Source organism: Eleutherodactylus coqui, chromosome 3 (genome assembly GCF_035609145.1).
Source record: "Eleutherodactylus coqui strain aEleCoq1 chromosome 3, aEleCoq1.hap1, whole genome shotgun sequence".
Lineage (NCBI taxonomy): Eukaryota > Metazoa > Chordata > Amphibia > Anura > Eleutherodactylidae > Eleutherodactylus > Eleutherodactylus coqui.
The window spans coordinates 302,967,035-302,981,135 of record NC_089839.1 but is presented as its reverse complement, the minus strand read 5'-3'; positions in this window follow the sequence as shown (position 1 = coordinate 302,981,135).

The window sequence follows — 14,101 nt, the reverse complement described above, 5'->3', positions numbered from 1 at the left end:
CCGGACTGGCTGTGTGCAGCAAGCAAGAAGTATTCTGACAGTGAGTAATCAGGAACAAGCAGATGTATAGTGAGCGCTCAGACGAGCAGGTGTTTATTTCCGTTTTGGTTTTGTTTCTGCTGCAATAAACCCAGGCAAAGCCTGGACTAAAGAACGTTGTTGCCTGGTGTCACTGTCTCTGGCCGCGGATGCCCACGCTGCTACTGCCCCTAAACGCTAATCCCTCACAATATCTAGATAACAACCAATTTCAGCGTAGCTTTCAAGTTACCTCAGCGTTATAATATATAACAACAAATCACAGCACACTTTCATGTTGCCTCAGCAGTATAATATATAGCAACCAATCACAGCACAGCTTTCATTTTACCTCAGGATTCTCAATATCCAGCAATTGTCTTGCGAAACGTTCGTCGGATGCATCATTTTATAGTTGAACACTTATCCCGTTGCTCGTAATGCCTTTTGCTTTCGTGCTTGAGATGGAAATCAAACTATCTTTGTCTGGGGGGCATAACTGTTGACGATGCTCACACGTGTGCCACCTATCGTAGGATAGATGTACTATGCCAGAAACTGTCGCAGGAGTGTACTCAACAACTTCCCAAAGTTTCATGGCGATTATATGAATGGTGTAGTAAAGCATAAAGGACAGACAGACATACAGTCATTCATATTTATATATATATATATGACATCAGGAAGTGAGAGAATTCGATTCCGTACGTAAAATTTGGATGCTAATTCTTTTGCACATAGAATTAATTAATCGAGTTAGGACCAATTAACTTTTCCTATTTATGACATAATCAATGCTCGTGCCAAATTTCAAGTATCTATGACATCGGGAAGCGAGAAAATTAGATTCCGTACGTAAAATTTGGATGCTAATTCTTTGGCGCTTAGAATTGAATAATCGAGTTGGGACCCATTAACGTTTCCTATTTATGACATAATCAATGCTCGTGCCAAATTTCATGTTTCTACCACATCGGGAAGTGAGAGAATTATTGGCAATGATGGAAATCGAACGATCTACGTGGGGGGGGGGGGTAACTGTCGATGACGCTCGCACGCGCGCCATTTATCGTAGGATAGTTGTACTATGCCTATAATCTTCCCAGGAGTGCACTCAACAACTTCCCAAAGTTTCATGGCGATCGGATGAATGGTGTAGTAGCGCATAAAGGACAAACAGACAGACACGCAGACAGACAGACAGACACGCAGACATACATTCAATTTTATATATATAGATTTGATTATAAATATGGCAAAAGGTTTTTTTTTTACTTTTAGTTTTTTTCAAAAATTTGTTAAACTAATTTTTAGTTTTTTTAGCCCCCAGAGGGGACAACAACTTCCGCTGCTTTGATCGCTCCTGCAATATAATGTAATTGCAGAGCATTACATTACAATCTTGCAGGCAATCTAGCAAACCACGCCACGGGCATGGCTAGATAGGCAGTTAGCAATGACAGCCCTGGGGCCTTTAAGAAGGTCCCAGCTGCCATGACACCCGCATAGCAACCAGCGATCTCATCGTGGGGGGCAGTGCAGGACCCCCGAACAGTGGTCTGGGTATTTAAATGCTGCTGTCAGAGTTAACAGCTCTGATGAGCTGCTGCGGGCGGGTAAGAAACAGCCGCCACCCGTGGTGCGTGGTGCCAGATCGACCTGCGCTCCCCCTTCATACATACCCCGAAGCTGCAGGACGTAACTGTACAACCCGCAGCGTTAAGGGGTTAAAGAATGCTCGCACTTTTAAAAAAAATGTACAGTGATTTTCATTGTCCAGTTGAGGTCGCTGTGTGCGGTTGTTTTTGGGGACGAGTTGTTCTTTCTGATGACCCCCCTCCGGGTACATGGAATGTGTTTTATAACTTTATTAATTTTTTTGGAGGGGAAATGGAAAAACCATTCAGAAATCTCGCCATAGTTTTGGGGTTTTGTTTTTGCGGCGATCACCTTATCTGATCAGCCCAATTACTGCGACACCGAGTTTATAGAGATTTCACATTTTTTACCACTTATGCACAATAAAAACACATTTTTAAAGAAAAACCATTGCCTCTGCATCGCCGCATTCGGAGATCCAGCACTTTTTTATTTTCAATGAGGGAGCGACTTCAGCACCAAAATCTGCATTAAAAGCTTCTGATTGAGATGCGCCTTTCAGCTGCGGATCTGCTGCAGAACGTCCGCTACAGATATTGTGCAGCAAACACGCCCCGTGTGAACATGCCCTTAGGGCTCGTACCCATGGGCGTATGTGTAATGCGCTGCGGGGTCTTCCTGCAGCGTTTCAGCCATACGCTGTGCCGGCAGAGGCCGCATGGCTGCCTGTAAACTGTGCATGCTCACGTATCACACGCACACGGACATGCGCCGTTAAAACGTCTGACGCATGTGAAAACACTGCGCATACGCAATGTATTGTATATGGACATACGCAGCCCTTACAAGGGTATAGGCCTCACGCAGCATACGTACGCAGAGAAATAGAGGCGCTGCGGTTTATTTCTCTTGTGTGGATACGCAGTGCGAATACGCCGGTGTGCATGGAAGAATATAAGTCCGTTGACTCGAGTCATCGTGTATCACTTGTCCGTGCAACGCACATGTAACGCGCGGTGAAAACATGGCAGTGGACATGAGCCCTTGGTGTGCGCTCCGATGTTACAGGTACGGGCTGGCAGTTGCGATTCCACTCAGCCGCGCTTGCCAGTGGAAGCACCATCGTGCAGCTCTTGGCAGCCACAACTGGGCGGAGTCTCAGCCCCAAGCCAGTACCCGTTATGCCCTCATCGGCACCTCGAGCGACCCTCCTCTTGTGGACAAACAAAGATGGCTGAACCGCTCCTCTGACTACCTGATGCATGCTGTGTATTTGCCTGTCTCGGTAGTCTGTGATTATCAACTGATTAATTGTGAAAACAGCGATTTTCTGCTCTAGTCGTCCCATGTCAACGAAGCGACTAGCGAGCAACTTCTCGCTCCGTGTAAACAGGAGTTGTTCAGTCTTTGTGGCTGACAGTCATCCTTTAGCACAAATGCGCACGCTTCAATGCAACGTATCTGCGCTAAGAAAAGGTGCGTCTGTGCATTGAACGGTACTTTTTGCGCACGCAGGGCCTGTTCATATGTGCGCACAATGTACGCCCAGATTTGTCCTTTTCACAGAATTGCGCAGCGCATTGCGCATTTGTGTTTGCATTGTGCACACATTTGCGCACCTTCCATAGACATCTATGGGGACCTTTGGTCAGCAAATACGCATAAAATAGCATGGTTAATTCCACAAAGTCGCAGCATTGAGACGCGCAAATACGGATATGTTCATGGGTGGAGGGCCGTAGACCTGCAGATTTTGGTGGGGATTCTGCAGCTGTGGATTGGGCGGCGGCCTGTGGCGTAATTACGTCCCGTGCAAAAGGTCCCTTAAGGAACAATTATTTCTTTGTGAAGGAGCTCTGATTTATTTCCTAAGACGGAATTAGTCGGTGCGGACCTTTCTGCATCACAGTGTTATCCCTATGGGGCTGGAATTCCGCAACTGTTAAAATCTGCGCGAGATTAAATTCTGTAACGAAAGCACCAGATATTCCGCAAGATGTTCTGAAAGAACGCACTCCGCGGTCAAAAATGGAACAAAATCTGCACTAATTGATAAAATCCACATCTGCGCTGCGTCTTGCGGACAAAAAATCAGCTCATTTTGTAAATCAGCTCAAAGGATTTCATATTCGCGCATGTTTTGCATAAAATTTGTGCGAGTTTCTCGCTTGTGTGAATAAGCCCTCGGGCTGCTATTCTCCAGCTCCGCTGACTGCGACGGTCTACTCAACAGCATGATGCATCCGGGTGCGAGCGGCAGTCAGCGGAGGCCTGCCGTGTAGCAGCATCGTTAGGATGGTGATCAGCGGAGGGTCGTTAGTATTCGCACGCACCTCCTGCGTAGTGTAATAACACAGAATAAGGGCGCACTAACACGGGTGGCTTCTGGCCGTGAAATATACAGCATTTTCATGGACTGAAACTTTGCGTATTTGGATGTAATTGCGTTTTTGTGCGCGCCTATTCATTGCGTTCCTAACACACAAAACGCAAAAAGGCCCCGTTGACTTCTCCGGGGTATGAACTGTCTGCGTTACACACCTAATATGCGTCAAACATACGCTGTGTGAATGCGCGTTATACTCACCTGCCCTCGCTGTGGTGGCTGGTCACATGATGTCTTCACTTCCGGGTACATGTCCCAGTAGTGATGTGACTGCTGCAACAACTTTGGCGCAAGCAGCATGAACCGATGACCCCTTCCTGTCAGCCGGTCAGAACATGTGAGCACCTCCATCTAATGTGCTACAGCTACAGGAAGCTTCCTGTCCACAGGGGCCGATATTCCTGCAGGACAATTTAATCATCGAGTGGAATCTACGCCACAACGAATCGCTGCGGTTCTGAAGGTCAAAGGAGTCCAACATGCCACTAGATGGGGGATTATAGATATACGTATATCTAATGCTATCGGCGCCCCCTGTATATCTACTGCAAAAAAGTTGCAAATGTTTGCGCACATGGGCATTTGCTCGCCGTGTGAATGTAGCCTAAGACTGGTGTCAAAAATGCCGGGATTAGTACATTTTCCCCTTGGCATTTACATGCATACTTATAGAGCTGAAGAGGGGCCTGCAGGCCCCCCAGATGTGGATCCCAGATGGGCCCCCAGCAATGTTAGCAGGACCTCCTGTAACGGTGTTTGTTAAAGATTAGCGCAAAAATACATTTCTGTCTGTCCCTTAATGAGAAGGAACAAACGTACCGGATGTATCTCGTACCGTACGCGGGTAACAGGCTATTAGGACTACAAACGTGCGCCAAAGAGGAGCCTGGTAGCGGAGATCATCCGCGCTAATTAATAGTCAGATCAGTAAACTGTTACATGTCTGAGCTCCACAGATGATCATCTTCTTCGCTCGCTGCTTGATTCATCGCTGGCAGTGACGAGAATAGCGCGGAGGAGCCAAGCTGCGAGATGCAGACACTTCCAAGGCAACTGCCGGCTTCGGTGGGAGACGGGCGCAGGAACATGTCTGCTTCATGCACTGAAATCTTATGAAGTTTGGAGCTCTGCTACGATGTATCTTGGCGAGATTATTAACCCCTTAGTGTGTCTGCAATCTGCCTTTTTACGGTGGTCACTACTGGGCTTTAAACCTGCACATACATCTTTATAATCACTGCTGACGGCCAGGCTCCTGCTCTAACAGCCAGGAATGGAGAAACCTCCGATCCAGGCAGTTTAACTCATAAATAGCATCAACAAAGGTCAATAAAGTTGGTAAAGGGTTGGTATATAAATGGGAATGGTTGGTCTGGGTGAGAATGTGTGTAAGTGGGTAAGTAACTGGTCAGTGATAGAAAGCAGAGGGAGTTATTAATGGTACATATTCTGATTGGGTCACCGTTACTAGTGGGGTACCATAGGGGGCAGTATTAGAGGGATCACCGTTACTAGTGGGGTACCACAGGGGGCAGTATTAGAGAGATCACCGTTAGTAGTGGGGTACCACAGGGGGCAGTATTACAGGGGTCAGTGTTACTAGTGATGTACCACAGGGGGCAGTATTAGAGGGATCAACGTTACTAGTAGGGTACCACAGGGGGCAGCATTAGAGGGGCCACCGTTACTAGTAGGGTACCACAGGGGGCAGCATTAGAGGGGCCACCGTTACTAGTAGGGTACCACAGGGGGCAGTATTGGAGGGGTCACTGTTAGTAGTGGGGTACCACAGGGGATAGTATTAGAGGGGGTCACCGTTACAAGTAGGGTACCACAGGGGGCAGTGTTAGAGGAGTCACTGTTACTAGTGGGGTACCACTGGGGGCAGTATTAGAGGGGTCACTGTTACTAGTGGGGTCCCACAGGGGGCAGTATTTGAGGAGTCACCATTACTAGTGAGGTACAACAGGGGGCAGTATTGGAGGGTCACTGTTACTAGTAGGGTACCACAGGGGGGCGGTATTACAGGGGTCAGTGTTACTAGTGGGGTACCACAAGGGAAATATTGGAGGGGTCACTGCTACTAGTGGGGTACCACAGGGGGCGGTATTACAGGGGTCAGTGTTACTAGTGGGGTATCACAAGGGAAATATTGGAGGGGTCACTGTTAGTAGTGGGGTACCACAGGGGGCAGTATTGGAGGGGTCACTGGTACTAGTGGGGCACCACAGGGGGCAATATTGGAGGGGTCACTGTTAGTAGTGGGATACAACAGGGTGCAGTATTGGAGGGGTCACTGGTACTAGTGGGGTATCACAGGGGGCAGTATTGGAGGGGTCACTGTTACTAGTGGGGTACCACAGGGGGGCAGTATTGGAGGGGTCACTGCTACTAGTGGGGTACCACAGGGAGCAGTAATACAGGGGTCAGTGTTACTAGTGGGGTACCACAGGGGAAATATTGGAGGGGTTACTGTTAGTAGTGGGGTACCACAGGGGGCAGTATTGGAGGGGTCACTGTTACTAGTGGGGTCCCACAGGGGGCAGTATTTGAGGGGTCACTGGTACTAGTGGGGTACCACAGGGGGCAGTATTGGAGGGGTCACTGTTACTAGTGGGGTACCACAGGGGGGCAGTATTGGAGGGGTCACTGCTACTAGTGGGGTACCACAGGGAGCAGTAATACAGTGGTCAGTGTTACTAGTGGGGTACCATGGGGAAATATTGGAGGGGTCACTGTTAGTAGTGGGGTACCACAGGGGGCAGTATTGGAGGGGTCACTGGTACTAGTGGGGTAACACAGGGGGCAGTATTGGAGGGGTCACTGGTACTAGTGGGGTACCACAGGGGGCAGTATTGGAGGGGTCACTAGTACTAGTGGGGTACCACAGGGGAAGTATTGGAGGGGTCACTGTTAGTAGTGGGATACCACAGGGGGCAGTATTGGAGGGGGTCACTGTTACTAGTGGGGTACCACAGGGGGGCAGTATTGGAGGGGTCACTGTTACTAGTGGGGTACCACAGGGGGGCAGTATTGGAGGGGTCACTGTTACCAGTGGGGTACCACAGGGGGCAGTATTGGAGTGGTCACTGTTACTAGTGAGGTACCACAGGGGGCAGTATTACAGGGGTCAGTGTTACTAGTGGGGTACCACAGGGGGCAGTATTGGAGGGGTCACTGGTACTAGTGGGGCACCACAGGGGGCAGTATTGGAGGGGTCACTGTTAGTAGTGGGATACCACAGGGGGCAGTATTGGAGGGGGTCACTGCTACTAGTGGGGTACAACAGGAGGAAGTATTGGAGGGGTCACTGTTACTAGTGGGGTACCACTGGGGGCAGTATTGGAGGGGTCACTTTTACCAGTGGGTACCACAGGGGGCAGTATTGGAGGGGTCACTGTTACTAGTGAGGTACCACAGGGGGCAGTATTACATGGGTCAGTGTTACTAGTGGGGTACCACATGGGGCAGTATTAGAGGGTCACCGTTACTAGTGGGGTACCACAGGGGCCAGTATTGGAGGGGTCACTGGTACTAGTGGGGCACCACAGGGGCCAGTATTGGAGGGGTCACTGTTAGTAGTGGGATACCACAGGGGGCAGTATTGGAGGGGTCACTGCTACTAGTGGGGTACAACAGGGGGCAGTATTGGAGGGGTCACTGGTACTAGTGGGGTAACACAGGGGGCAGTATTGGAGGGGTCACTGGTACTAGTGGGGTACCACAGGGGGCAGTATTGGAGGGGTCACTAGTACTAGTGGGGTACCACAGGGGAAGTATTGGAGGGGTCACTGTTAGTAGTGGGATACCACAGGGGGCAGTATTGGAGGGGGTCACTGTTACTAGTGGGGTACCACAGGGGGCAGTATTGGAGGGGTCACTGTTACTAGTGGGGTACCACAGGGGGGCAGTATTGGAGGGGTCACTGTTACCAGTGGGGTACCACAGGGGGCAGTATTGGAGTGGTCACTGTTACTAGTGAGGTACCACAAGGGGCAGTATTACAGGGGTCAGTGTTACTAGTGGGGTACCACAGGGGGCAGTATTGGAGGGGTCACTGGTACTAGTGGGGCACCACAGGGGGCAGTATTGGAGGGGTCACTGTTAGTAGTGGGGTACCACAGGGGGCAGTATTGGAGGGGTCACTGGTACTAGTGGGGCACCACAGGGGGCAGTATTGGAGGGGTCACTGTTAGTAGTGGGATACCACAGGGGGCAGTATTGGAGGGGTCACTGTTAGTAGTGGGGTACCACAGGGGGCAGTATTGGAGGGGTCACTGGTACTAGTGGGGCACCACAGGGGGCAGTATTGGAGGGGTCACTGTTAGTAGTGGGATACCACAGGGGGCAGTATTGGAGGGGGTCACTGCTACTAGTGGGGTACAACAGGAGGCAGTATTGGAGGGGTCACTGTTACTAGTGGGGTACCACTGGGGGCAGTATTGGAGGGGTCACTTTTACCAGTGGGTACCACAGGGGGCAGTATTGGAGGGGTCACTGTTACTAGTGAGGTACCACAGGGGGCAGTATTACAGGGGTCAGTGTTACTAGTGGGGTACCACATGGGGCAGTATTAGAGGGTCACCGTTACTAGTGGGGTACCACAGGGGGGCAGTATTGGAGGGGTCACTGGTACTAGTGGGGCACCACAGGGGCCAGTATTGGAGGGGTCACTGTTAGTAGTGGGATACCACAGGGGGCAGTATTGGAGGGGTCACTGCTACTAGTGGGGTACAACAGGGGGCAGTATTGGAGGGGTCACTGTTACTAGTGGGGTACCACAGGGGGGCAGTATTGGAGGGGTCACTGTTACTAGTGGGGTACCACAGGGAGCAGTATTACAGGGGTCAGTGTTACTAGTGGGGTACCACAGGGGAAATATTGGAGGGGTCACTGTTAGTAGTGGGGTACCATAGGGGGCAGTATTGGAGGGGTCACTGGTACTAGTGGGGTAACACAGGGGGCAGTATTGGAGGTGGGTCACTGGTACTAGTGGGGTAACACAGGGGGCAGTATTGGAGGGGTCACTGTTACCAGTGGGGTACCACAGGGGAAGTATTGGAGGGGTCACTGTTACCAGTGGGGTACCACAGGGGGCAGTATTGGAGGGGTCACTGTTACTAGTGAGGTACCACAGGGGGCAGTATTACAGGGGTCACTGTTAGTAGTGGGGTACCACAAGGGTTGGTTTTTATTAATGAGCTGGTAGAAGGATTATGCAGAGAAAACAGAGGAAAAACAGGTATTTAAAAAAAATCTGTACTGCGCATGACTGATGGTAAGCTTCCGCGGTCACCCCAATTATACAAAAAGCAGGGGTCGCCAGCCGTGGTCAGAGTCGATTTCCGCTGCGGGCTGCCATCCGCCCAGGTGAGAGCGGCCTAAGTTGTATATTTTGGTCGGTGACAGAAGCCATCTTGAAGTTTACTGTATTATGAGATTTCAGGACCATGGACCGAAAAGAGGAGAAGCGTAAGCGCTCATTATTCACACGTTGTATGCAATTACGACCCGTGAAATATACAGCATTTAACCTGCATGTATATATGTGTATTTGGTGCGCGTATTCACTGCATTTTTCACGCCTGTAAAACAGAAATGCAAAAAGGACCAATTAACTCCTTAGTGACCACACTAAAGTGTTTTAACGTCCTGCCATTGCAGGTTGTGTATGGAGGGAGATCGCGCTGTGACCTCCCTCCATACATCGCGGCTGTCATCTATTTCTTACAGCTGACACCTGCGGGCAACATCTCCGACAAGCTGCGCTGCCGATTGGGGCTATTGTCAAATCTGACAGCGGCATTTAAATCCCCCGAACATCGTTACGCCCCCCCCCCCCCGCTTCCCCCCGCGATGAGATCGGGAGAGCCATACCTTTCAAGCCGTCCCCGTAGGGTGGATAGACTGCCTGTCAAATCGCAGTATGATGCAATGCTATGGCTATGACATCATACTGCAAGAGCGATCAAAGCATCTAACAGAAAATGGAAATATAAGAACAATAAAAGTTATAAAAGTTAAAAAAAAACACTTTTGCCATATTTACATTAAACAAAATCAAAATACTAAAACAAAAATACATATTTGGTATCGCTGCGTCCGTAAAAGTCTGATCTATCAAAGTGATACATTATTTACCGCGCACGGCGAATGTCATCTGAAGAAAAAATAAAGAATGCCAGAAAGGCGCTTTTTTGGTCACCCTGTTGCCAAGAAAAAAATCTAATAAACAGCGATCAAAAAGTCTTATGTATTCAAAAATGGTACCAACAGAAACGACAGGACGTCCCGCACAAAACGAGCCCCCACACAACTAGGTCGACGACAAGATAAAAAAGTTATTGTGCGCAGAAGATGGAGACAGGAAATAATATGAAAAAATTAATTCTCTTTAAGAAATATATATAAGTAGTGCAGCAAAAAAAAAAACTATATAATTTCGGCATTGAAGCAATCGTACCGATCCATAGAATAAAGTTATCATGCAGTTTGTGCACCGAAGAAACAAGATGCACCGAAAGATGGCGGAATGGGCTCTTTTTTTCATTTTACTCCACTTAGAATTTTTTAAAAGTTTATCAGTACATTTAAGGGGTTGTCCCGCGGCAGCAAGTGGGGGTATACACTTCTGTATGGCCATATTAATGCACTTTGTAATATACATCGTGCATTAATTATGAGCCATACAGAAGTTATTCACTTACCTGCTCCGTTGCTGGCGTCCCCGTCTCCATGGTGCCGTCTAATTTCAGCGTCTAATCGCCAGATTAGAATCGCTTGCGCAGAAGGGTCTTCTCCCTTCTCTTGGGTCTTGGCACGAGCGGTGTTCTGGCTCCGCCCCCTTCCACGCGGCATCGCGTAGCTCCGCCCCATCACGTGTGCCGATTCCAGCCAATCAGGAGGCTGGAATCGGCAATGGACCGCACAGAGCCCACGGTGCACCATGGGAGAAGACCCGCGGTGCATTGTGGGTGAAGATCCCGGCGGCCATCTTGGTAAGGTAAGAAGTCGCCGCAGAGCGGGGATTTGGGTAAGTACTAAACTTTTTTTTTTTTTAACCCATCCCTTGTGTTTGTCTCGCGCCTATTGAAAAAAAAAAAAAGCCGTTTCGGCGCGGGACAACCCCTTTAAATAGCACCATTGAAAACCACAACTCGTCCCGCTAAAAACGAGCCCTCATACAGCGACGCCGATGGATAAATGAAGGAGTTATGATTTTTGTAAAAGGGAGTAGGAAAAAACGAAAATGGAAAAAAGAAACAAAGCTTGGTCAATGTCCTTTCGCTGTCCGGACTCCATGAGTAAACAATCGCAGCGTTGTTTTACCACTCGCTGAGACGCGACGCACTGCTATTTTTTTCACGCCTGTAATAGACACGTGTAAAAAATGCAGGTCAAAATACACCAATGCAAAACAATGGCGGCCCGTATAAGGGATATGCAGAAGAGCGTATGCGCAAAAACACTCGCCACAGCGCAACGTATTTGCATACGAACGAGGTTTTTGAGGTACATTTGCGCGTGTCTCTGCGCACAGTACTGTACCTTTTGCGCACGCAGAGCCAGTTCACATGCCGCAGATTAAAAGGCTACTTATCCTAAAGAGGTCCAGTTATTTCCCTCGTGTTTTGCGCAGAGTTTCACGCTTCCTCTTGCATATTTGCGCACCTTCTGTAGACTTCTATGGGGCCTTTGATGCACAAAACACAAAAGGGGGAGCGGGTCTTACTTTATTCCGCGCGAATGAAATCTGTGCACAAAAGACGCTCGTAAAAACGATGGGTCCTATTCTGTGTTTATAGAGAATACACGCGTGATACGGGCCGAATATACAGCCCTTCGGGTTCGCATACGCCCCGGGGAGCCCGCTACACCTGCTGATTTCCATGGGACCAGCTATCTAGGATATATATATACATACTTGGTATTGTCGCATCTGTAAATGTACGATTCATTAAAATAGCGCATTATTTATCGCCATCAGGAAGAAAAACACGAAAGACCAGAAGTCATCAAGTCATTTATGTCGCAGGGTTTACGCTATTAGAAGATCCCCAAAATGGCAGAATTCCATTTCTCTACAGTTCATTCCATTTTTTTTACTCATTCATTATACAACGTGTCAAACTGAAGGCCCGCCGGCCGAATCTAGGCTGCCATGTGGCCCGCAAAGAGGTCTGAACCAAGAGGGATGCAGCCAGTGCTGGGAGCGGGGGCCATCTTGGCTTCTGAGCTGCGGCGCGCCTCCACAGCGCTCTGTTGAGCAGCTCACAGTTGGTGGCTCAGCTCCGACCCCCCACCTGGCACCCCGGCCACCCGCCATGGTAGGAAGCGCCGTGCTAGAGAGGTGGAAGGGAGGAACCCATCATAGCGCAGAGAGCGCCAGAGCCATGTAGTTACATTTTGGGCTCATCCACACGGCGTAATCGTGAAATACGCAGCGCTTTCATGGGCCAACATTGTGCGCAGTCACTACTAGTCGCTGGATATTTGGACCTTCTTGCATTTTTTTGCGCATATTCACAGCATTTTTCATAAAAACCGCAAAAAGAATTCAACGCGGTCCCGTCGATTTCTCCTGCCTTCATGCGTAAATCCGCAATTATCGCGTATATTCCGTGTATTTACGGAATCTCAGAGACGTTAACGGGGAATTTCATTCAGACCAAGATAGAACGCTGCGATTTTATTCCCACTTGTAAAATACACGGATGAGAAGCGCGTCTGCTGCCCCGATGCCTCCACAGGCTGTCCGTGTTACACGTACTCCGCAGCGCAAAATACGCCGGTGTGAATGAGCCCTAACACGGTCCGCTGAAGGCAACCGTGAGGGCAAAAACACATGGGTGCGTGCGCTAACACGCTCGCCGATACGGAGTGTATTAGCACATGAACCGCGGTTTGTATCAGACGATTCGAACTCCACGCTATTGTACGCAAGTTTTAAAAAAAACAACACAAGATAATCGGTCCGGCCGCATCTTTTTCGCACGTAGCGATAACGCGCGACAATCCTGAAAGCGAAACCATTGAAATCAGAGGTTTCGGTTCGTGCCGTTATGCGGCCGTGAATTTCACGATCGTATAACAGGAGTAACAGGACCATCTGTTGCAGCCCTAACATAGTAACATAGTATGGAAGGCCGAATGAAGACAATGGCCATCTAGTCCAGCCTGTCTATCCTACTGTGTTGATCCAGAAGAAGGCAAAAAACCCCAAAGGCAGGAGCCAATTGGCCCTTTTGGGGAAAACATTCCTTCCCGACTCCCTAATGGCAATCAGACTAATCCCTGAATCAACCCCTAATAGTTCCTACCTGCCTGTATACCCGGATTAACAAATAACCTAAGATTTATATCCTATAATGTCCTTCTTCTCCAGAAAGACATCAAGTCCCCTTTTAAACTCCTCTATGGATTCTGCCATCACCATGTCCTCAGGCAGAGAGTTCCACAGTCTCACTGCTCTTACAGTAAAGAACCCCCTTCTGTGTTGGTGATGAAACCTGCTTTCCTCTAAACGTAGCGGATGTCCTCTTGTTACCGTCGCAGTCCTGGGTGTAAACAGATCATGGGAGATCCTTGTATCATCCCCTCATGTACTTATACAGAGTTATTTGGTCGCCCCTTAGCCGTCTTTTTTCCGGGGTGAATAATCCCAGTTTTGGTGCCTCTCTGGGTATTCCGGTCCCCTCATTCCATGTATTAGTTTAGTTGCCCTTCTTTGAACCCCTCAAGCACTGTAACATCTTTCCTGAGCGCCGGTGACCAGAACTGTACGCAGTATTCCATGTGAGGCCTGACTAGTGCCTTATATAGTGGGAGGATAATGTTCTCGTCCCTCGCCCCTATACCTCTTTTAATGCACCCCAAGACTTTATTAGCTTTTGCAGCAGCTGACTGGCATTGGTTGCTCCAGTTTAGTCTACAGTCCACTAGTACCCCCATGTCTTTTCCCTAGCTGTACCCCATTAGTGTATATTGGTGACATCCGTTCCTCCTGCCCATGTGCATAGCCTTACATTTATCAACATTGAACCTCATTTGCCATTTTTCTCCCCAGCCCCCAGCTTATCTCGGTCCGTTTGTAGCCGC